Source organism: Paralichthys olivaceus, chromosome 24 (assembly GCF_024713975.1).
Source record: "Paralichthys olivaceus isolate ysfri-2021 chromosome 24, ASM2471397v2, whole genome shotgun sequence".
Taxonomy (NCBI): Eukaryota; Metazoa; Chordata; class Actinopteri; order Pleuronectiformes; family Paralichthyidae; genus Paralichthys; species Paralichthys olivaceus.
In genome coordinates, this window is record NC_091116.1 from 8147919 (window position 1) to 8172978 (window position 25060).

The 25060-nt window shown below is 38.7% G+C and overlaps 4 long non-coding RNA genes across 10 annotated transcripts; all 4 read left to right on the plus strand.

Annotated features, from left to right (window-relative positions):
- The first annotated feature begins 1223 nt into the window (after nt 1–1223).
- Nucleotides 1224–6304, plus strand: LOC138407046 (uncharacterized). The gene is made up of 3 exons (XR_011240483.1): nt 1224–1567; nt 2641–2705; nt 3412–6304. It is a non-coding gene; the product is annotated as an uncharacterized lncRNA (long non-coding RNA).
- Nucleotides 6305–6409: 105 nt separating this feature from the next.
- LOC138407043 (uncharacterized) lies at nt 6410–10223 on the plus strand. 5 transcript variants are annotated; one of them, XR_011240477.1, is made up of 6 exons: nt 6410–6518; nt 6608–7771; nt 7872–7920; nt 8041–8126; nt 8216–9203; nt 9294–9394. It is a non-coding gene; the product is annotated as an uncharacterized lncRNA (long non-coding RNA). The 5 variants fall into 5 exon arrangements; XR_011240478.1 differs by adding an exon at nt 9463–10223 and having other exon boundaries at nt 7872–9203; nt 9294–9342; XR_011240475.1 differs by having other exon boundaries at nt 7872–8126.
- A 23-nt stretch (nt 10224–10246) lies between these two features.
- LOC138407044 (uncharacterized) lies at nt 10247–14304 on the plus strand. 3 transcript variants are annotated; one of them, XR_011240480.1, is made up of 6 exons: nt 10247–10618; nt 10719–12049; nt 12139–13410; nt 13501–13549; nt 13670–13755; nt 13845–14304. It is a non-coding gene; the product is annotated as an uncharacterized lncRNA (long non-coding RNA). The 3 variants fall into 3 exon arrangements; XR_011240481.1 differs by having other exon boundaries at nt 10719–10767; nt 10888–12049; nt 13670–14304; XR_011240479.1 differs by having other exon boundaries at nt 13670–14304.
- Nucleotides 14305–14568: 264 nt separating this feature from the next.
- On the plus strand, nt 14569–15733 carry LOC138407045 (uncharacterized). Its single transcript, XR_011240482.1, has 4 exons — nt 14569–15122; nt 15223–15271; nt 15392–15477; nt 15567–15733. It is a non-coding gene; the product is annotated as an uncharacterized lncRNA (long non-coding RNA).
- Nucleotides 15734–25060: the final 9327 nt, after the last annotated feature.

Consider the following 25060-nt stretch of genomic DNA (forward strand, 5'->3'; position numbering starts at 1 on the left):
ACCAAAACACGCACAGTAAATATCGCTCTTCTTGGTGTTTCATGTTTTTTAAACGTTTACCTCGGACTGTAGACAGGAAGTGAAAGGAAGACACAGAACAACCCTCGAGTAATTATCAGGCACTGACAAATGAATCGATACCCACGATGAACTTTTGAGCTCGTGGTATCTCAATAACTAATGAGTGTCATCATCATCATCATTAACTCCATCTTTTCAGCATCAGTAATCATTACAATGACAACACGGAGTGCACCAGTGCTCTCATTTGTGAAATAACCTTCTGTTTAATTGTTAGTAAATAATCCCTGTGTGCAGGAGTGTGATGTATGTGGCTCCCAAATTCAAATGCAAGCTTTTCAGAGTTATTCGTGGAACTGAAGCTAATTTCATCCTATTCTGACGTCAAGTCTGTTTTCTGAGCAGGAATTCGCAACTGGGTTGAATAGTTCCTGCAGAGTTCACACTGGGAACACCTGGTGTCCACAAAATAACCACGATAGAAGGATGCAAATAAATGGATCAGTGTGAATCATATTGCTAAAACCAAAGATATCGGCAGACCAGATTGATCCAGTAATATTTGGGACCGTGGCACTTTTTGGTGTATGCGTCACCACTGATATGTCTGTTAATGGAAGGTAAAGAAAAACGTGCGACTCAGTCACGCTGCCCGCATTTCCTCCGCTCTTCGATTTCCTGCTTGCCAAGGCCCAGCACATTGGTGTCCACATTGAGGAGGAGAGAAGAGACATCATCTGCCATCCTTGCTGACACCTAATTAGGAAAACGGTGAATTTGAGGCCACGCCACATGGCACGGACGGCACAAGGCTGCCTGCTGCTGGCTCAGTTCACCAAGCAAGTCTATAAACCAACATGGGCAGTTAAAGGATATTGCTTCGGCTAAGTAATGTGAGATTGTGTGTGTGTGCGGAAGAAACCAAAAAAAAAGGTAAACATGCTTTAAAGCTACAATGTATACACATACAGCAGTACTTAGGCACAGGGGCTGAAAATATATAATTCAGTCCAATGCAGCCCTCTTCCCATCATAGTTCTCTGATAATATATATATAATATCATCAAGATGAATTGTATATTAAGGCAAAAGAATGCAAAAAACCCAATCATTGTATAGTAAGGTATACAAATTATATTAAAAAGCCCAAGTGCAGTAAGTGTGCATACTTTTCAGAGTAGTAACAACCCTGAAGATCAATTATAATAACTTTATATCATCCTGTCAATGGATGTGCTCATGAGGGATGAATAACATTTAAAAATAAATTAAATAAACAGATTGTGATATTTTATTATCATATCATATGATGTGCTATACATTTTTTTTAAATCAGTCGTGCCCACGAATGTTTGGAAATTGTTTACAATATTTATTGTTTGAGTTAGATAAAGAAACTCCACCCCCGCGAGTCTACGTAACTTGGTCTATTCGAAGTTCCCCTTCTCCATATATCCCATTGGAGTGCTCCACTTCCTGTTTGCCAGTCGGTACTTCCGCTTGGATGCGGAACTGCTTGGATCGGGAGCCCGTAGATCTTCACGAGGTGAATACTGTTTCAAATATCAACACAGTTATACACAGTTATACACAGTTATTATATCTTCTGTGTGTTTGACGTGTCGCTGCACATTTTTCATTGTTCACTTGCGTTTTCGAGCAAAACTCGTCTCATTAGTTCCTCGTGTCGATGCTAAGCTAAGCTAGCATCCCAAGCTAACCACACCTGAGCGCGTGTGGAATTCTCTTGTAAAACACTCGATCGCTTCTTTTGTCCTAAACTAACTAAAGTACGTCCACTTGAATAATGATCAGCTTTTCATTTTCATCAATATCAAAGTAACACAAGTTCAATACGTGTTGATTTCATAGATTTGTATTGTGTATTAATATATATATATATATATATAAAATAAAAATGCAAACTGAAAAACTAAATAAAAATAAAAACTAATGACAATTTCAAAACTATAATAACCTTGGTACGTATATGCGTATATATAACCTTTATGATGAATATTAAATTGCAATAAGTATTGATAGTGTTTTGCAGCCATGTAAAACATCCAATTATATATAATTTACCATCATAAATCAATATACATGGAAAATAATGATCATGACGATAAACAGGGAGGGAGGGAGTTTTTCCTCTCCACAGTCGCCAAAGTGCTGCTCATTGTGGGAACTGTTGGGTTTCTCTATGTTAAATGAGATTTTAAAGTGCCTTGAGATAATGTATATTATGATTTGGTGCTATACAAATTAAATTGAATTGAAACAGGTTTATTGTTTCATCTCTATTTAACAGATTAGATCATTTTAATTGTTTTAATACTATTGCTCTGTTGAATGAGTAAAGAATTGCACTAGACACGTGGCATCTATTGCATGTGCTCTACCTCATCATTGTTTTCACAATGCATAATCATTACATTGATATATATTGGACATCATTATTGATATTCTTTTATCGCTCAGCCCTGATTTGACCTTTATTAAAATGTTAATGTCACCGTTTGAGCTCCCTGCTCCATTTAAATGTATTTTATATGAACTAAAGTGTGTTCCTAAGGAAAGCTCGTATCATTTGTTTGCTATGTTTGCTACTGTCATTAGCTAGGGATGGAGGTAGAGGGAGCCAGTACGCTGGAGATGCCAGGAGCCCACAGACCCATCATTTGGTGACTATTGCTTAAAATATCAACACATTTATTGGTTCTTCTGTGTGTTTGACGTGTTGCTGCAGCTTTTCCATTGTTAACATGTTTGTTAATAGTGGAATCTGCTGCGACTCTTGATACATTTAAATTTCAGACGTCATATTATACTATGACTTTTTCTAGGATGTCATGTCGTCTAAAATAATAAGAAAAAAAAGTCATAGGTTAGTATGTCGTCTAAAATATGACAAAAAAAGTCATAGGTTAGTATGTCGTCTAACATATTCTTTCATGTTTGGAAGGAGAAGCTGCAACACACAGCTTCACCACCAGATGTCAGCAGAGTCCACACATTTTATCAATAGTGTTGTATCACCCAGCCCTACCAAACCCCAAATAAATATATATATATATATATATATATATATATATATATGTGTATGTATGTATGTAGCGTGACATCACGAAAAGGCCCTTCCAAATGTTTAATTAACATTTATAGGAACTTCTATTCATATATATTATGTTATATTTTTACCTACCATGTTGTTCAGTTTTTTTTTGACCTTATAAGTAGAAGGACATTTGATTTGATATAAAACTGAAAACAAAATCAGTAATCACCAAACATCCACAGTGAGTTGTAGTTGTACATTTCCCAAACACTAAGCTGTTGGATTTGATGGAGAACACAACCCTGAGTAACTGTGACTCTTATTTCCTGCAGATCTCCAGCTGTCTGCGTCACGCTGAAGGCCTCTCACAGCAGCACAAAGCGACGAGATAAACGATGATAGATCCCCAAAAGATGTGGCAAACTCTTGCTCCAAATGCACAAGATGGAAGCTTTTGTGTCCTGGGTATGTTGGTGTAAATTCTGGACAGAGGGAGGAATTCTCCAAGTCCAGGATTCCTGGATTGGGCCCTTTGATAGTTTTACTGTGCGTGTGTGGGCGATCAAGGTAACATCTCACAATAGGCCCCTTTAAAAGCGCAACTCACGATATGATGATGCTACTATTTTTTGATCCAATTTGTGGCAACCACCTATTTACTTGTTTGTTATCTTCTCACTTAAAGGTTCACTGTGTAAAATTTAGGTGAAAGGGATCTATTGGCAGAAATTGAATGTCAGATAATCCTCATGATGTTTTCACTAGTTCACTTCATCTAAATTATATGAATATAGTTTTATTTACTGTTGAAAAGGCCATTAATATTTAAATACACCATATTTACATCGAGGGGGTGCTCTCTATGGAGGCTGCTTGTTTTTTACAGTAGTCCAGACCGGACAAACTAAATCCCTTTTGAGGTAACTGAAGCTGCCACAGGTTATTTTCATGTTTTAGGAGAGGGTGAGGTGAGAGGTGTTCAGCTGCAACATGCAACTTTAACAGTAGATATCACTAAATTCTACACTCTGTACCTTATATATTTTAAAAAGGGGTAACTGTGACATCTCTATTATGAATAAAAGTAAAGTGAAAGTTCTTCACCTCATGACTGCTACTAAATATAAGTAAGTAATCAGTGTGGTATTCTTAAAACACGTGTAATGTTTCATGCCATTGTACTAGTTAATGTCTTGAGTGTTAATTTGAAGACAACCTGGCAAACAGGAAGTGATTCACTTTCTGTGAAGTCACAAAACAAACAACAGGAAGCTGAAGGTGTGAACAGTTGTTGATATGTGAGAATGAGTAGAGATGTGAATGAAATCAGAAATAATGTTAGTGTTGAAGGTCACCAAGTAAATTGACTCAACTGCTGCAGTACTTGTCATCGAAATTGATGTTGTGTTGGTGAATGGCAGCAACTTTGTAGGTGGTGTAATCGTCACTCTTTTGGTTTGGTGGGTGTTGCACTCCACGTTTGTGTTGGTCACCTGTGTGAGTGTTGCGTGAAGGTAGCTTGAGTAACACCTGTTGTTTGATTTGTCCACCTCGTGGTGGCAGCCATTTTGTGTGAAGTGACATTCCCTTGTGGTACAACTTGTGTGTCTGCCGCTCACTTTGAATCCAGCAGCAGTAATTAGTTGGCAAATGCATTGTAATGAATACACTGATTGTAGTTGTTAGTTAGTGAAATGTGATGTAAGTGTTGAATCATTGTTTTAAGGGTGGGGGTGTTTCCTGTAGTGTCCCTGTTTGTCTCTCGTCTCTCCTCTAGCTCCACTGTGATTAACTGATCAGTCATCAATGAGGTGCATCTGGACGGTGGACTGAGGTTCTTGGAAACTCCTGTGTTAGCATCAGAAGGTAGGTTTCCAGTGTGGAGACTGCTGGGCCTCATACATTGTATTGTTCTCATCATGATTTGTATCAATGGTGTGATTTTACATGTTGTTTGCCTCATAGGGCCACATAATGAGTCCAGTTATCACAAGCACATAATAATTGTTAAATGTTGTGTATGGGGGATATGGCAGCTGTCAATAAATCTAAAAATGAGGCTGTTTTTTTTTTAAAAAAAAGAAAAAAAAGCAGTGTCTGCATTGTTCTTTACAAAGTCAAACATTTATTGTATGAAGGGAAAAATGCTTGAAGATGTGTCTTGTCTGTGAATCACTGAACTTGTATTTAGTTGTACAAGCAGTGTGTTTGAGAACTGCTTCACATGTGTGTTGCATGGAGTCGACCAAGTTGTGTCACCTGTGTACAGGTATTGTAGTCCAGGATGATCGGAGTGGCCACTCCATTATGTTAGTGTTGTTGTTGGATGTTGAAGATGCTGCGTGCTTACTTGTGTGTTTGGGGTGGTTGTCTAGTTGAAAGACACATTTGAAGGGTGTCTCCTCTTTGGCATAAGTCAACATGATGTCTTGAAGTATTGTGCTTGTGCTACCATGCTTCAACAATGGGACTTTGCTTAGGTGTCATTTAGGTTATTGTCTGATTCATCTGAATGGTAGTGTTCTGTTGTCTCCCACGTCTTTGTGGTTTTGGTTGCTATTTTAAAGGATTTGAGATGATTGTAGTTGAGCGGTTTGTACTTTTCTAGTTGTCTTGATACTTTTGAATCAAAGTATGCTGTTGTGAACAATGACCCATGTTCCAGTGATTTTCAGACAAATGCACTAGAACTAGCATGTAGAACATTTGCTGCCTTGGTCCTTAAATGAGGGCCACCTGTTTGACTTGAGTAATAGAACTCCACACTGCTGTTATTTTGAACACAATGACTGTTGTTGAAAGTGGTGAAATTGTGTTAGGGTTCTGTCTTGTCATGCCTCTGTCACAATAGAAAGGTGATTGTTCAGCCACGAAAAGTCCCAGGTGAGTATGTTTCTATTCTTTTCTCTTCTCAAAAATCTATTGGGTGAACCTGCATGGTTTTCTAAATAGTAATTGAGTTTTGTGTAAGTCTAGTTTTTGTATGAATGCCACACAGTGATGCTAAATGAGACCCTTGATTGTTTTGTCTGTCTGTCATACAGGGCCGATGAGGACAGCGGCTCACTCGTTAGGTGGAGCGATGTTGTTTGAGGTAAGTAATGTATTAAGAGCAAATAGTCTGAATAATCTGTACACACTGACGTTGTTAAAAATAAAGACGACCACTTCTGTCCACTTCCAGACATTGTACTGAAAGTCCTTGGTGGTGGGAGGGAACCACATGGAAAATGGTGAGTTTGATCTAAAATAGATTATCAGCTTTTAAAGATTGTTGTTTAGCAGCAAGTAGGTATGTGTTCCTCCAGGTGAGCCATAAGTCCTGGTTACTGTATGTCCTTCATGTGTTTCAGGTGTTATTGTGTCTACCAGGTTGTACTTCATGTGGACCTAAGAAACCTCTAAGCTGTTCCACCAGTGTTACTGAGGATCAACAGTGGTAAGTGGTTGTACAGTTCAGTGTTTGTTCATTAAATCAAAAGAGACTTTATATGAATGTGTGTTTGTAAACCATGTTATGTGTTACAGGTTTGTTGAAGCACCTGGATTGTGTCACTGCTGGATTTGAGAGTAGATTTGAACAGTTATTGTTTGAATGTAGTTGATCTATTGCTGCTTGTTCCATGTGAGATGTAGAGTTGTGTTCAAAATAATAGCAGTGTGTTAATAAATAAAAAATTAATAATAAATAAAAGATAGTTTCTGCATTGTTGTTTACAAAGTCAAACATTTATTGTATGAAGGGAAAAATGCTAGAAGATGTGTCTTGTCTGTGAATCACTGAACTTGTATTTAGTTGTACGAGCAGTGTGTTTGAGAACTGCTTCACATGTGTGTTGCATGGAGTCGACCAAGTTGTGTCACCTGTGTACAGGTATTGTAGTCCAGGATGATCGGAGTGGCCACTCCATTATGTTAGTGTTGTTGGATGTTGAAGATGCTGCGTGCTTACTTGTGTGTTTGGGGTGGTTGTCTAGTTGAAAGACACATTTGAAGGGTGTCTCCTCTTTGGCATAAGTCAACATGATGTCTTGAAGTATTGTGCTTGTGCTACCATGCTTCAACAATGGGACTTTGCTTAGGTGTCATTTAGGTTATTGTCTGATTCATCTGAATGGTAGTGTTCTGTTGTCTCCCACGTCTTTGTGGTTTTGGTTGCTATTTTAAAGGATTTGAGATGATTGTAGTTGAGCGGTTTGTACTTTTCTAGTTGTCTTGATACTTTTGAATCAAAGTATGCTGTTGTGAACAATGACCCATGTTCCAGTGATTTTCAGACAAATGCACTAGAACTAGCATGTAGAACATTTGCTGCCTTGGTCCTTAAATGAGGGCCACCTGTTTGACTTGAGTAATAGAACTCCACACTGCTGTTATTTTGAACACAATGACTGTTGTTGAAAGTGGTGAAATTGTGTTAGGGTTGTGTCTTGTCATGCCTCTGTCACAATAGAAAGGTGATTGTTCAGCCACGAAAAGTCCCAGGTGAGTATGTTTCTATTCTTTTCTCTTCTCAAAAATCTATTGGGTGCACCTGCATGGTTTTCTAAATAGTAATTTAGTTTTGTGTAAGTCTAGTTTTTGTATGAATGCCACACAGTGATGCTAAATGAGACCCTTGATTGTTTTGTCTGTCATACAGGGCCGATGAGGACAGCGGCTCACTCGTTAGGTGGAGCGATGTTGTTTGAGGTAAGTAATGTATTAAGAGCAAATAGTCTGAATAATCTGTACACACTGACGTTGTTAAAGTTGTAAAAAAATAAAGACGACCACTTCTGTCCCCTTCCAGACATTGTACTGAAAGTCCTTGGTGGTGGGAGGGAACCACATGGAAAATGGTGAGTTTGATCTAAAATAGATTATCAGCTTTTAAAGATTGTTGTTTAGCAGCAAGTAGGTATGTGTTCCTCCAGGTGAGCCATAAGTCCTGGTTACTGTATGTCCTTCATGTGTTTCAGATGTTATTGTGTCTACCAGGTTGTACTTCATGTGGACCTAAGAAACCTCTAAGCTGTTCCACCAGTGTTACTGAGGATCAACAGTGGTAAGTGGTTGTACAGTTCAGTGTTTGTTCATTAAATCAAAAGAGACTTTATATGAATGTGTGTTTGTAAACCATGTCATGTGTTACAGGTTTGTTGAAGCACCTGGATTGTGTCACTGCTGGATTTGTGAGTAGATTTGAACAGTTATTGTTTGAATGTATTTGATCTATTGCTGCTTGTTCCATGTGAGATGTAGAGTTGTGTTCAGAATAATAGCAGTGTGTTCATAAAAAAATTAAATGAAAAAAAAAAAAAAAAAAGATAGTGTCTGCATTGTTCTTTACAAAGTCAAACATTTATTGTAAGAAGTGAAAAATGCTAGAAGATGTGTCTTGTCTGTGAATCACTGAACTTGTATTTAGTTGTACAAGCAGTGTGTTTGAGAACTGCTTCACATGTGTGTTGCATGGACTTGACCAAGTTGTGTCACCTGTGTACAGGTATTATAGTCCAGGATGATCGGAGTGGCCACTCCATTATGTTAGTGTTGTTGGATGTTGAAGATGCTGCGTGCTTCTATGTCTTTGTGGTTTTGGTTGTTATTTTAAAGGATTTGAGATGATTGTAGTTGAGCGGTTAGTAGTTTTCTGGTTGTCTTGATACTTTTGAATCAAAGTATGCGGTTGTTGTGAACAATGACCCATGTTCCAGTGATTTTCAGAGAAATGCACTAGAACTAGCATGTAGAACATTTGCTGCCTTGGTCCTTAAATGAGGGCCACCTGTTTGACTTGAGTAATAGAACTCCACACTGCTGTTATTTTGAACACAATGACTGTTGTTGAAAGTGGTGAAATTGTGTTAGGGTTCTGTCTTGTCATGCCTCTGTCACAATAGAAAGGTGAATGTCCAGCCAGGAAAAGTCCCAGGTGAGTATGTTTCTATTCTTTTCTCTTCTCAAAAATCTATTGGGTGCACCTGCATGGTTTTCTAAATAGTAATTTAGTTTTGTGTAAGTCTAGTTTTTGTATGAATGCCACACAGTGATGCTAAATGAGACCCTTGATTGTTTTGTCTGTCATACAGGGCCGATGAGGACAGCGGCTCACTCGTTAGGTGGAGCGATGTTGTTTGAGGTAAGTAATGTATTAAGAGCAAATAGTCTGAATAATCTGTACACACTGACGTTGTTAAAAATAAAGACGACCACTTCTGTCCACTTCCAGACATTGTACTGAAAGTCCTTGGTGGTGGGAGGGAACCACATGGAAAATGGTGAGTTTGATCTAAAATAGATTATCAGCTTTTAAAGATTGTTGTTTAGCAGCAAGTAGGTATGTGTTCCTCCAGGTGAGCCATAAGTCCTGGTTACTGTATGTCCTTCATGTGTTTCAGGTGTTATTGTGTCTACCAGGTTGTACTTCATGTGGACCTAAGAAACCTCTAAGCTGTTCCACCAGTGTTACTGAGGATCAACAGTGGTAAGTGGTTGTACAGTTCAGTGTTTGTTCATTAAATCAAAAGAGACTTTATATGAATGTGTGTTTGTAAACCATGTCATGTGTTACAGGTTTGTTGAAGCACCTGGATTGTGTCACTGCTGGATTTGTGAGTAGATTTGAACAGTTATTGTTTGAATGTAGTTGATCTATTGCAGCTTGTTCCATGTGAGATGTAGAGTTGTGTTCAAAATAATAGCAGTGTTAATAAATAAAAAAAATTAATAATAAATAAAAGATAGTGTCTGCATTGTTGTTTACAAAGTCAAACATTTATTGTAAGAAGTGAAAAATGCTAGAAGATGTGTCTTGTCTGTGAATCACTGAACTTGTATTTAGTTGTACAAGCAGTGTGTTTGAGAACTGCTTCACATGTGTGTTGCATGGACTTGACCAAGTTGCGTCACCTGTGTACAGGTATTGTAGTCCAGGATGATCGGAGTGGCCACTCCATTATGTTAGTGTTGTTGGATGTTGAAGATGCTGCGTGCTTCTATGTCTTTGTGGTTTGGTTGTTATTTTAAAGGATTTGAGATGATTGTAGTTGAGCGGTTTGTACTTTTCTGGTTGTCTTGATACTTTTGAATCAAAGTATGCTGTTGTTGTGAACAATGACCCATGTTCCAGTGATTTTCAGACAAATGCACTAGAACTAGCATGTAGAACATTTGCTGCCTTGGTCCTTAAATGAGGGCCAGCTGTTTGACTTGAGTAATAGAACTCCACACTGCTGTTATTTTGAACACAATGACTGTTGTTGAAAGTGGTGAAATTGTGTTAGGGTTGTGTCTTGTCATGCCTCTGTCACAATAGAAAGGTGATTGTTCAGCCACGAAAAGTCCCAGGTGAGTATGTTTCTATTCTTTTCTCTTCTCAAAAATCTATTGGGTGAACCTGCATGGTTTTCTAAATAGTAATTGAGTTTTGTGTAAGTCTAGTTTTTGTATGAATGCCACACAGTGATGCTAAATGAGACCCTTGATTGTTTTGTCTGTCATACAGGGCCGATGAGGACAGCGGCTCACTCGTTAGGTGGAGCGATGTTGTTTGAGGTAAGTAATGTATTAAGAGCAAATAGTCTGAATAATCTGTACACACTGACGTTGTTAAAGTTGTAAAAAAATAAAGACGACCACTTCTGTCCCCTTCCAGACATTGTACTGAAAGTCCTTGGTGGTGGGAGGGAACCACATGGAAAATGGTGAGTTTGATCTAAAATAGATTATCAGCTTTTAAAGATTGTTGTTTAGCAGCAAGTAGGTATGTGTTCCTCCAGGTGAGCCATAAGTCCTGGTTACTGTATGTCCTTCATGTGTTTCAGATGTTATTGTGTCTACCAGGTTGTACTTCATGTGGACCTAAGAAACCTCTAAGCTGTTCCACCAGTGTTACTGAGGATCAACAGTGGTAAGTGGTTGTACAGTTCAGTGTTTGTTCATTAAATCAAAAGAGACTTTATATGAATGTGTGTTTGTAAACCATGTCATGTGTTACAGGTTTGTTGAAGCACCTGGATTGTGTCACTGCTGGATTTGTGAGTAGATTTGAACAGTTATTGTTTGAATGTAGTTGATCTATTGCTGCTTGTTCCATGTGAGATGTAGAGTTGTGTTCAGAATAATAGCAGTGTGTTCATAAAAAAATTAAATGAAAAAAAAAAAAAAAAAAGATAGTGTCTGCATTGTTCTTTACAAAGTCAAACATTTATTGTAAGAAGTGAAAAATGCTAGAAGATGTGTCTTGTCTGTGAATCACTGAACTTGTATTTAGTTGTACAAGCAGTGTGTTTGAGAACTGCTTCACATGTGTGTTGCATGGAGTTGACCAAGTTGTGTCACCTGTGTACAGGTATTATAGTCCAGGATGATCGGAGTGGCCACTCCATTATGTTAGTGTTGTTGGATGTTGAAGATGCTGCGTGCTTCTATGTCTTTGTGGTTTTGGTTGCTATTTTAAAGGATTTGAGATGATTGTAGTTGAGCGGTTTGTACTTTTCTGGTTGTCTTGATACTTTTGAATCAAAGTATGCTGTTGTTGTGAACAATGACCCATGTTCCAGTGATTTTCAGACAAATGCACTAGAACTAGCATGTAGAACATTTGCTGCCTTGGTCCTTAAATGAGGGCCAGCTGTTTGACTTGAGTAATAGAACTCCACACTGCTGTTATTTTGAACACAATGACTGTTGTTGAAAGTGGTGAAATTGTGTTAGGGTTGTGTCTTGTCATGCCTCTGTCACAATAGAAAGGTGAATGTCCAGCCAGGAAAAGTCCCAGGTGAGTATGTTTCTATTCTTTTCTCTTCTCAAAAATCTATTGGGTAAACTTGCTGCACTTGCTAACTAGGTGTGTGTCCCTCCATGTGAGCCATAACTCCATTTCCTTCATGTGTTTCAGATGTTATTGTGTCTACCAGGTTGTACTTCATGTGGACCTAAGAAACCTCTAAGCTGTTCCACCAGTGTTACTGAGGATCAACAGTGGTAAGTGGTTGTACAGTTCAGTGTTTGTTCATTAAATCAAAAGAGACTTTATATGAATGTGTGTTTGTAAACCATGTTATGTGTTACAGGTTTGTTGAAGCACCTGGATTGTGTCACTGCTGGATTTGTGAGTAGATTTGAACAGTTATTGTTTGAATGTAGTTGATCTATTGCTGCTTGTTCCATGTGAGATGTAGAGTTGTGTTCAAAATAATAGCAGTGTGTTAATAAATAAAAAATTAATAATAAATAAAAGATAGTTTCTGCATTGTTGTTTACAAAGTCAAACATTTATTGTATGAAGGGAAAAATGCTAGAAGATGTGTCTTGTCTGTGAATCACTGAACTTGTATTTAGTTGTACAAGCAGTGTGTTTGAGAACTGCTTCACATGTGTGTTGCATGGACTCAACCAAGTTGTGTCACCTGTGTACAGGTATTATAGTCCAGGATGATCGGAGTGGCCACTCCATTATGTTAGTGTTGTTGGATGTTGAAGATGCTGTGTGCTTACTTGTGTGTTTGGGGTGGTTGTCTTGTTGAAAGACACATTTGAAGGGTGTCTCCTCTTTGGCATAAGTCAACACAATGTCTTGAAGTATTGTGCTTGTGCTACCATGCTTCACCGTGTTCTGTGGTTTGAACAGTGGTGATGTCATCACTCCACAAAATGTTGTGGTATTTTCCTTTAAGGAAAATTGTAACCTCTTCAGCACATGTTAATTTTTCAACAATGGGACTTTGCAGAGGTGTCATTTAGGTTATTGTTTGATTCATCTGAATGGTAGTGTTCTGTTGTCTTCCACGTCTTTGTGGTTTTGGTTGCTATTTTAAAGGATTTGAGATGATTGTAGTTGAGCGGTTTGTACTTTTCTGGTTGTCTTGATACTTTTGAATCAAAGTATGCGGTTGTTGTGAACAATGACCCATGTTCCAGTGATTTTCAGACAAATGCACTAGAACTAGCATGTAGAACATTTGCTGCCTTGGTCCTTAAATGAGGGCCACCTGTTTGACTTGAGTAATAGAACTCCACACTGCTGTTATTTTGAACACAATGACTGTTGTTGAAAGTGGTGAAATTGTGTTAGGGTTCTGTCTTGTCATGCCTCTGTCACAATAGAAAGGTGAATGTCCAGCCAGGAAAAGTCCCAGGTGAGTATGTTTCTATTCTTTTCTCTTCTCAAAAATCTATTGGGTGCACCTGCATGGTTTTCTAAATAGTAATTTAGTTTTGTGTAAGTCTAGTTTTTGTATGAATGCCACACAGTGATGCTAAATGAGACCCTTGATTGTTTTGTCTGTCATACAGGGCCGATGAGGACAGCGGCTCACTCGTTAGGTGGAGCGATGTTGTTTGAGGTAAGTAATGTATTAAGAGCAAATAGTCTGAATAATCTGTACACACTGACGTTGTTAAAAATAAAGACGACCACTTCTGTCCACTTCCAGACATTGTACTGAAAGTCCTTGGTGGTGGGAGGGAACCACATGGAAAATGGTGAGTTTGATCTAAAATAGATTATCAGCTTTTAAAGATTGTTGTTTAGCAGCAAGTAGGTATGTGTTCCTCCAGGTGAGCCATAAGTCCTGGTTACTGTATGTCCTTCATGTGTTTCAGGTGTTATTGTGTCTACCAGGTTGTACTTCATGTGGACCTAAGAAACCTCTAAGCTGTTCCACCAGTGTTACTGAGGATCAACAGTGGTAAGTGGTTGTACAGTTCAGTGTTTGTTCATTAAATCAAAAGAGACTTTATATGAATGTGTGTTTGTAAACCATGTCATGTGTTACAGGTTTGTTGAAGCACCTGGATTGTGTCACTGCTGGATTTGTGAGTAGATTTGAACAGTTATTGTTTGAATGTATTTGATCTATTGCTGCTTGTTCCATGTGAGATGTAGAGTTGTGTTCAGAATAATAGCAGTGTGTTCATAAAAAAATTAAATGAAAAAAAAAAAAAAAAAAGATAGTGTCTGCATTGTTCTTTACAAAGTCAAACATTTATTGTAAGAAGTGAAAAATGCTAGAAGATGTGTCTTGTCTGTGAATCACTGAACTTGTATTTAGTTGTACAAGCAGTGTGTTTGAGAACTGCTTCACATGTGTGTTGCATGGAGTTGACCAAGTTGTGTCACCTGTGTACAGGTATTATAGTCCAGGATGATCGGAGTGGCCACTCCATTATGTTAGTGTTGTTGGATGTTGAAGATGCTGCGTGCTTACTTGTGTGTTTGGGGTGGTTGTCTAGTTGAAAGACACATTTGAAGGGTGTCTCCTCTTTGGCATAAGTCAACACAATGTCTTGAAGTATTGTGCTTGTGCTACCATGCTTCACCGTGTTCTGTGGTTTGAACAGTGGTGATGTCATCACTCCACAAAATGTTGTGGTATTTTCCTTTAAGGAAAATTGTAACCTCTTCAGCACATGTTAATTTTTCAACAATGGGACTTTGCAGAGGTGTCATTTAGGTTATTGTTTGATTCATCTGAATGGTAGTGTTCTGTTGTCTCCCACGTCTTTGTGGTTTTGGTTGTTATTTTAAAGGATTTGAGATGATTGTAGTTGAGCGGTTAGTAGTTTTCTGGTTGTCTTGATACTTTTGAATCAAAGTATGCTGTTGTTGTGAACAATGACCCATGTTCCAGTGATTTTCAGACAAATGCACTAGAACTAGCATGTAGAACATTTGCTGCCTTGGTCCTTAAATGAGGGCCAGCTGTTTGACTTGAGTAATAGAACTCCACACTGCTGTTATTTTGAACACAATGACTGTTGTTGAAAGTGGTGAAATTGTGTTAGGGTTGTGTCTTGTCATGCCTCTGTCACAATAGAAAGGTGATTGTTCAGCCACGAAAAGTCCCAGGTGAGTATGTTTCTATTCTTTTCTCTTCTCAAAAATCTATTGGGTGAACCTGCATGGTTTTCTAAATAGTAATTTAGTTTTGTGTAAGTCTAGTTTTTGTATGAATGCCACACAGTGATGCTAAATGAGACCCTTGATTGTTTTGTCTGTCATACAGGGCCGATGAGGACAGCGGCTCACTCGTTAGGTGGAGCGATGTTGTTTGAGGTAAGTAATGTATTAAGAGCAAATAGTCTGAATAATCTGTACACACTGACGTTGTTAAAGTTGTAAAAAAATAAAGACGACCACTTCTGTCCACTTCCAGACATTGTACTGAAAGTCCTTGGTGGTGGGAGGGAACCACATGGAAAATGGTGAGTTTGATCTAAAATAGATTATCAGCTTTTAAAGATTGTTGTTTAGCAGCAAGTAGGTATGTGTTCCTCCAGGTGAGCCATAAGTCCTGGTTACTGTATGTCCTTCATGTGTTTCAGGTGTTATTGTGTCTACCAGGTTGTACTTCATGTGGACCTAAGAAACCTCTAAGCTGTTCCACCAGTGTTACTGAGGATCAACAGTGGTAAGTGGTTGTACAGTTCAGTGTTTGTTCATTAAATCAAAAGAGACTTTATATTAATGTGTGTTTGTGAACCATGTCATGTGTTACAGGTTTGTTGAAGCACCTGGATTGTGTCACTGCTGGATTTGAGAGTAGATTTGAACAGTTATGGTTTGAATGTAGTTGATCTATTGCTGCTTGTTCCATGTGAGATGTAGAGTTGTGTTCAAAATAATAGCAGTGTGTTAATAAAAAATAAATAAATAAATAAAAGATAGTGTCTGCATTGTTCTTAATTACGTCAATTCTGGACGGAAATTCTATTACAGTCGATTTTTATCCGACAAAACTGTTCACAAATTTAAAGAACTGCTCCCCTCCTCACTTCCCTCTCAGCCATGTCTCAGTACAATACAAGAAGATTATCAAAACCTTACTCCCACACTAGTTGATAACTTTGTAAATAGTACTGCAGCCTCACTAAAAACAGCACTTGAAGCTGTCGCCCCATTCAAAAAGAAGAAACTAAGTCAGAGGAGATTAGCTCCGTGGTATAATTCCCAAACGCGCGTTCTAAAACAGACATCGCGGAAGCTAGAAAGGAAGTGGCGTTCCACCAATCGCCAAGACTTCCACCTAGCCTGGAAGAATAGCCTTATAAATGACAAAAAAGCACTTAGAAATGCCCAAACCTCTTATTATTCATTACTAATAGAAGAAAATAGGAACAACCCCAGGTTCCTCTTCAGCACTGTAGCCAGGCTGACAGAAAGTCACACCTCTACTGACCCATCTATTCCTCTAGATGTGAGAAGCAATGACTTCATGAGCTTCTTCACTAATGAAATTACAACCATCAGGGATAAAATCCACCACCTCCTCCCAGTGAATAACACTGATACATTGTCTGGTCCTGAAACCATAGCACCAGATTTATGTCTAAACAAATTGTATATTTCCATGAAGCATGATGAATCTAATCGCCTATTTCAACTTCAGGAATGTCTCAAAGATACCAAGGCCTGGATGACCCAAAATGTTCTACTTTTAAACTCAGACAAAACTGAGGTTGTTGTAATTGGCCCTAAACATCTCAGAGAAACACTGTCTGACCAGATAGTCACTTTGGATGGTGTCAGTCTGGCTTCCAGCTCCACTGTGTGGAACCTTGGAGTGTTGTTCGACCAAGACATGTCATTTGACCCCCATATTAAACTAGTGTCTAGGACGGCTTTCTTCCATCTGCGCAATATTACCAAAATTAGAAACATCCTGTCTAAGCAGGATGCTGAAAAACCAGTCCACGCGTTTGTAACCTCTAGATTAGATTACTGCAACTCTCTATTAGCAGGATGCTCCATGAAGACTGTTAAAAGTCTCCAGTTGGTCCAAAATGCTGCAGCACGAGTGCTGACAGGAACTAGAAGGAGAGATCATATCACTCCTGTCTTTGCTTCCTTACATTGGCTCCCGGTAAAATTTAGAATAGAATTTAAGATCCTGCTCCTCACTTTTAAAGCCCTCAACAATCATGCCCCTTCATATATCAAAGAGCTGATAACACCTTATTCGTTCCCAAAACACAGGCTCTCTAGTGGTTCCAAGAGTCTGTAAGAGTAGAGCAGGAGGTAGAACATTTAGCTATCAGGCCCCTGTCCTGTGGAACCAGCTCCCACTCTGGGTTGGGGAGGCAGACAGTGTCTCAGCATTTAAAGTAAAATTAAAAAACTTCCTCTTTGACAAAGCCTATAGTTAGGGCTGGATCAGGTGAGTCCTGAACCATCCCTTAGTTGTGCTGCTATAGGTCTAGACTGCTGGGGGAACTCCCATCATGCATTGAGCACTTCATCACTTCCCTCTGTCTCTCTGCCCCCCCCACACCTGTTTATTTATTTATTTATTAGTTTGAACATGTCATCATGTCAAAGTGTCACTTTGTCCTCCCATCGTCCCTCTGGCTCTTCTCTCTATCTCGTTTCAGATAACTCCGGCACCGGGACTGCAGGACAACAACGACTACCATCACCATTGTCATCATTATTTATTTAGTTATTGTTATAGTCAGCCTTGATACTGATGGTGCCAAATTGTTCCCGGTCTCTCTCTCTCCACCTCATCTCTCTCTTCTCTCCCCCGCTTTCCACCCATCTCTCCTTTCCTCCCCCCTTACTTTTCTTTCCTCACCCCAACCGGTTGAGGCAGATGACCGCCCACATTGAGCCTGGTTCTGCCAGAGGTTTCTCCCTGTTAATGAGGGAGTTTTTCCTCTCCACAGTCGCCTGTGCTTGCTCATTGTGGAAACTGTTGGGTTTCTCTATGTTAATATTGTTTTAAGGTCTTGACCTTTAAATGTAAAGTGCCTTGAGATAATGTAAATTATGAATTGGCGCTATATAAATAAAATTGAATTGAATTGAATTGTCATTTTGCGACACGGATGAGAGCGAAGACGAGCTGGAAATAGCCGCATGGTGACCTTGAAGTCTGCGAGGAGGAAGAGGAGAAGATGGGAGTGAGAGGTTTAACACTCAAACACACACGTGTATTTATTATCCACAGAGGCAGATTCTGACACATGAATCGAATCAAACCAAAAAAACAGCACAAAGCAGTCAATAAAGTTCTCTGATGCTAAAACAAATGTATCTGTCGTCATAATTCCTAATCGATTCAATTGTTGCTAAATGTTTGTTTTAATCTGAAACGGCAAAGTACCTTTTCCTAAAGTTGACAGATAAATGAAATGGGGTGAAAAACATCAAGACAGGAATAAGTGGAACGCACCGTCAAATACACACGCTGCATTCAATATGGAGTAGCTTGTGTGTTTTGTACTTAAGTTTTGAGGTACTTTGCTTTAGTTACCTCTGCCAAGGTAGTTATGTTGTCACCCCTCTGTCTGTTTGTTCGTAAACAGGATTAAGACCCATAAAAAAGAATGTGACTATAGAAATAAACTGTGTTAACTGAGGGATTATGTTAAAATTACCAGATGGATTTCTGTGGAGGTGGAGGGATATGGGTCAGTGAGGATCCAATTACATTGTGGTCCTGTTTCAGATCAGGGGCAAATCAAATTATTCAATATTGTGAAATATTTTAACATTATATGTGATTTCTCAGAGAATAATAATTGTATCTTGATAAAAAAAAAAAACATATTTTCTATTAATGAATGTTTAGTCCACATTGAAATACATTTTGTGCAGTACTGTATTCTTTACAGTGCATTGTCACAGTTGAAATTCATGCCTTGTTTTCAGGTGGATGAGAAAATTGCAGATGAGCAAAGTGAAGTGTAGTGCAGGGTTTAAGAGCTGCACTGTTGGGCAGGAGACAGAAAAAAGGTTGAAAGAAAAATGTAGGGAGCTCCTCGGGTGTTATTTTTTCTCAATCTCTCCCTGATTTTGCCGTAAGAGAAGGTATCATTCCACTTTTCAGATTGAAACTGTTCTCCTCGAACCTCCATAGACACGGGGAAAATGCAAATGCCACACAGAATGGTCCGAAGGTAAACAGTGGGTGCGTAGAGCAAAAGAAGTGGAGCATATTGGCTGAAATACATCTGCTGTCTGCCATTTAATTTATCTCCATTCATATGCATATAACCAAAACACGCACATAAAATATCGCTCTTTTTGGTGTTTCATGTTTTTTAAACGTTTACCTCGGACTGTAGACAGGAAGTGAAAGGAAGACACAGTCTTGGCCTGGATATCTGTTGTCTCCACTAGAACCATTGCCCCAGTGGCCAATTCATCTTCAGATGATAACCGATGGGCCCAGAGATTGTTTTTTTTACCAACTATGGAAGTGTGAAATCACTCCATAATTATTATATTATTGCTCTCTGTTTATTGTCCTCAAAGTTTACCGCTCACCATGGAGCGAGCGATATCGCATCTGTTGCACAGGGATTAGCGAGCGAACGAAAAAGACAGATTTCGGACACGGTTCATATCTGCAGCGGTGGCTACATCGCAATGAATCCACCCGTGAATTGTGCTGTGGCACTTTCTCGACAAATATTTCTTGTTGGTTGGATGCAATTTATTTTGAATGTAAACCACCGTCACTGGGGACAAAGTACAGAAGAAGAAAAAGCCAGAAACCCATCGCTATAATAAGAACAACCCTCGAGTAATTATCAGGCACTGACAAATGAATCGATACCCACGATGAACTTTTGAGCTCGTGGTATCTCAATAACTAATGAGTGTCATCATCAGGATCATTAACTCCATCTTTTCAGCATCAGTAATCATTACAATGACAACACGGAGTGCACCAGTGCTCTCATTTGTGAAATAACCTTCTGTTTAATTGTTAGTAAATAATCCCTGTGTGCAGGAGTGTGATGTATGTGGCTCCCAAATTCAAATGCAAGCTTTTCAGAGTTATTCGTGGAACTGAAGCTAATTTCATCCTATTCTGACGTCAAGTCTGTTTTCTGAGCAGGAATTCGCAACTGGGTTGAATAGTTCCTGCAGAGTTCACACTGGGAACACCTGGTGTCCACAAAATAACCACGATAGAAGGATGCAAATAAATGGATCAGTGTGAATCATATTGCTAAAACCAAAGATATCGGCAGACCAGATTGATCCAGTAATATTTGGGACCGTGGCACTTTTTGGTGTATGCGTCACCACTGATATGTCTGTTAATGGAAGGTAAAGAAAAACGTGTGACTCAGTCACGCTGCCCGCATTTCCTCCGCTCTTCGATTTCCTGCTTGCCAAGGCCCAGCACATTGGTGTCCACATTGAGGAGGAGAGAAGAGACATCATCTGCCATCCTTGCTGACACCTAATTAGGAAAACGGTGAATTTGAGGCCACGCCACATGGCACGGACGGCACAAGGCTGCCTGCTGCTGGCTCAGTTCACCAAGCAAGTCTATAAACCAACATGGGCAGTTAAAGGATATTGCTTCGGCTAAGTAATGTGAGATTGTGTGTGTGTGCGGAAGAAACCAAAAAAAAAGGTAAACATGCTTTAAAGCTACAATGTATACACATACAGCAGTACTTAGGCACAGGGGCTGAAAATATATAATTCAGTCCAATGCAGCCCTCTTCCCATCATAGTTCTCTGATAATATATATATAATATCATCAAGATGAATTGTATATTAAGGCAAAAGAATGCAAAAAACCCAATCATTGTATAGTAAGGTATACAAATTATATTAAAAAGCCCAAGTGCAGTAAGTGTGCATACTTTTCAGAGTAGTAACAACCCTGAAGATCAATTATAATAACTTTATATCATCCTGTCAATGGATGTGCTCATGAGGGATGAATAACATTTAAAAATAAATTAAATAAACAGATTGTGATATTTTATTATCATATCATATGATGTGCTATACATTTTTTTTTAAATCAGTCGTGCCCACGAATGTTTGGAAATTGTTTACAATATTTATTGTTTGAGTTAGATAAAGAAACTCCACCCCCGCGAGTCTACGTAACTTGGTCTATTCGAAGTTCCCCTTCTCCATATATCCCATTGGAGTCCTCCACTTCCTGTTTGCCAGTCGGTACTTCCGCTTGGATGCGGAACTGCTTGGATCGGGAGCCCGTAGATCTTCACGAGGTGAATACTGTTTTAAATATCAACACAGTTATACACAGTTATTATATCTTCTGTGTGTTTGACGTGTCGCTGCACATTTTTCATTGTTCACTCGTGTTTTCGAGCAAAACGCGTCTCATTAGTTCCTCGTGTCGATGCTAAGCTAAGCTAGCTATCCCAAGCTAACCACACCTGAGCGCGTGTGGAATTCTCTTGTAAAACACTCGATCGCTTCTTTTGTCCTAAACTAACTAAAGTACGTCCACTTGAATAATGATCAGCTTTTCATTTTCATCAATATCAAAGTAACACAAGTTCAATACGTGTTGATTTCATAGATTTGTATTGTGTATTATATGAAATAAAAATGCAAATTGAAAAACTAAATAAAAATAAAAACTAATGACAATTTCAAAACTATAATAACCTTGGTACGTATATGCGTATATATAACCTTTATGATGAATATTAAATTGCAATAAGTATTGATAGTGTTTTGCAGCCATGTAAAACATCCAATTATATATAATTTACCATCATAAATCAATATACATGGAAAATAATGATCATGACGATAAACAGGGAGGGAGGGAGTTTTTCCTCTCCACAGTCGCCAAAGTGCTGCTCGTTGTGGGAACTGTTGGGTTTCTCTATGTTAAATGAGATTTTAAAGTGCCTTGAGATAATGTATATTATGATTTGGTGCTATACAAATTAAATTGAATTGAAACAGGTTTATTGTTTCATCTCTATTTAACAGATTAGATCATTTTAATTGTTTTAATACTATTGCTCTGTTGAATGAGTAAAGAATTGCACTAGACACGTGGCATCTATTGCATGTGCTCTACCTCATCATTGTTTTCACAATGCATAATCATTACATTGATATATATTGGACATCATTATTGATATTCTTTTATCGCTCAGCCCTGATTTGACCTTTATTAAAATGTTAATGTCACCGTTTGAGCTCCCTGCTCCATTTAAATGTATTTTATATGAACTAAAGTGTGTTCCTAAGGAAAGCTCGTATCATTTGTTTGCTATGTTTGCTACTGTCATTAGCTAGGGATGGAGGTAGAGGGAGCCAGTACGCTGGAGATGCCAGGAGCCCACAGACCCATCATTTGGTGACTATTGCTTGAAATATCAACACATTTATTGGATCTTCTGTGTGTTTGACGTGTTGCTGCAGCTTTTCCATTGTTAACATGTTTGTTAATAGTGGAATCTGCTGCGACTCTTGATACATTTAAATTTCAGACGTCATATTATACTATGACTTTTTCTAGGCTGTCATGTCGTCTAAAATAATAAGAAAAAAAAGTCATAGGTTAGTATGTCGTCTAAAATATGACAAAAAAAGTCATAGGTTAGTATGTCGTCTAACATATTCTTTCATGTTTGGAAGGAGAAGCTGCAACACACAGCTTCACCACCAGATGTCAGCAGAGTCCACACATTTTATCAATAGTGTTGTATCACCCAGCCCTACCAAACCCCAAATATATATATATATATATATATGGGCGATCAAGGTAACATCTCACAATAGGCCCCTTTAAAAGCGCACCTCACGATATGATGATGCTACTATTTTTTGATCCAATTTGTGGCAACCACCTATTTACTTGTTTGTTATCTTCTCACTTAAAGGTTCACTGTGTAAAATTTAGGTGAAAGGGATCTATTGGCAGAAATTGAATGTCAGATAATCCTCATGATGTTTTCACTAGTTCACTTCATCTAAATTATATGAATATAGTTTTATTTACTGTTGAAAAGGCCATTAATATTTAAATACACCATATTTACATCGAGGGGGTGCTCTCTATGGAGGCTGCTTGTTTTTTACAGTAGTCCAGACTGAACAAACTAAATCCCTTTTGAGGTAACTGAAGCTGCCACAGGTTATTTTCATGTTTTAGGAGAGGGTGAGGTGAGAGGTGTTCAGCTGCAACATGCAACTTTAACAGTAGATATCACTAAATTCTACACTCTGTACCTTATATATTTTAAAAAGGGGTAACTGTGACATCTCTATTATGAATAAAAGTAAAGTGAAAGTTCTTCACCTCATGACTGCTACTAAATATAAGTAAGTAATCAGTGTGGTATTCTTAAAACACGTGTAATGTTTCATGCCATTGTACTAGTTAATGTCTTGAGTGTTAATTTGAAGACAACCTGGCAAACAGGAAGTGATTCACTTTCTGTGAAGTCACAAAACAAACAACAGGAAGCTGAAGGTGTGAACAGTTGTTGATATGTGAGAATGAGTAGAGATGTGAATGAAATCAGAAATAATGTTAGTGTTGAAGGTCACCAAGTAAATTGACTCAACTGCTGCAGTACTTGTCATCGAAATTGATGTTGTGTTGGTGAATGGCAGCAACTTTGTAGGTGGTGTAATTGTCACTCTTTTGGTTTGGTGGGTGTTGCACTCCACGTTTGTGTTGGTCACCTGTGTGAGTGTTGCGTGAAGGTAGCTTGAGTAACACCTGTTGTTTGATTTGTCCACCTCGTGGTGGCAGCCATTTTGTGTGAAGTGACATTCACTTGTGGTACAACTTGTGTGTCTGCCGCTCACTTTGAATCCAGCAGCAGTAATTAGTTGGCAAATGCATTGTAATGAATACACTGATTGTAGTTGTTAGTTAGTGAAATGTGATGTAAGTGTTGAATCAGTGTTTTAAGGGTGGGGGTGTTTCCTGTAGTGTCCCTGTTTGTCTCTCGTCTCTCCTCTAGCTCCACTGTGATTAACTGATCAGTCATCAATGAGGTGCATCTGGACGGTGGACTGAGGTTCTTGGAAACTCCTGTGTTAGCATCAGAAGGTAGGTTTCCAGTGTGGAGACTGCTGGGCCTCATACATTGTATTGTTCTCATCATGATTTGTATCAATGGTGTGATTTTACATGTTGTTTGCCTCATAGGGCCACATAATGAGTCCAGTTATCACAAGCACATAATAATTGTTAAATGTTGTGTATGGGGGATATGGCAGCTGTCAATAAATCTAAAAATGAGGCTGTTTTTTTAAAAAAAAAAGAAAAAAAAGCAGTGTCTGCATTGTTCTTTACACAGTCAAACATTTATTGTATGAAGGGAAAAATGCTTGAAGATGTGTCTTGTCTGTGAATCACTGAACTTGTATTTAGTTGTACAAGCAGTGTGTTTGAGAACTGCTTCACATGTGTGTTGCATGGAGTCGACCAAGTTGCGTCACCTGTGTACAGGTATTGTAGTCCAGGATGATCGGAGTGGCCACTCCATTATGTTAGTGTTGTTGGATGTTGAAGATGCTGTGTGCTTACTTGTGTGTTTGGGGTGGTTGTCTAGTTGAAAGACACATTTGAAGGGTGTCTCCTCTTTGGCATAAGTCACCACGATGTCTTGAAGTATTGTGCTTGTGCTACCATGCTTCAACAATGGGACATTGCTTAGGTGTCATTTAGGTTATTGTCTGATTCATCTAAATGGTAGTGTTCTGTTGTCTCCCTTGTCTTTGTGGTTTTGGTTGTTATTTTAAAGGATTTGAGATGATTGTAGTTGAGCGGTTTGTACTTTTCTGGTTGTCTTGATACTTTTGAATTAAAGTATGCTGTTGTGAACAATGACCCATGTTCCAGTGATTTTCAGACAAATGCACTAGAACTAGCATGTAGAACATTTGCTGCCTTGGTCCTTAAATGAGGGCCACCTGTTTGACTTGAGTAATAGAACTCCACACTGCTGTTATTTTGAACACAATGACTGTTGTTGAAAGTGGTGAAATTGTGTTAGGGTTCTGTCTTGTCATACCTCTGTCACAATAGAAAGGTGAATGTCCAGCCACGAAAAGTCCCAGGTGAGTATGTTTCTATTCTTGTTTTATCTCAAAAATCTATTGGGTAAACTTGCTGCACTTGCTAACTAGGTGTGTGTCCCTCCATGTGAGCCATAACTCCATTTCCTTCATGTGTTTCAGGTGTTATTGTGTCTACCAGGTTGTACTTCATGTGGACCTAAGAAACCTCTAA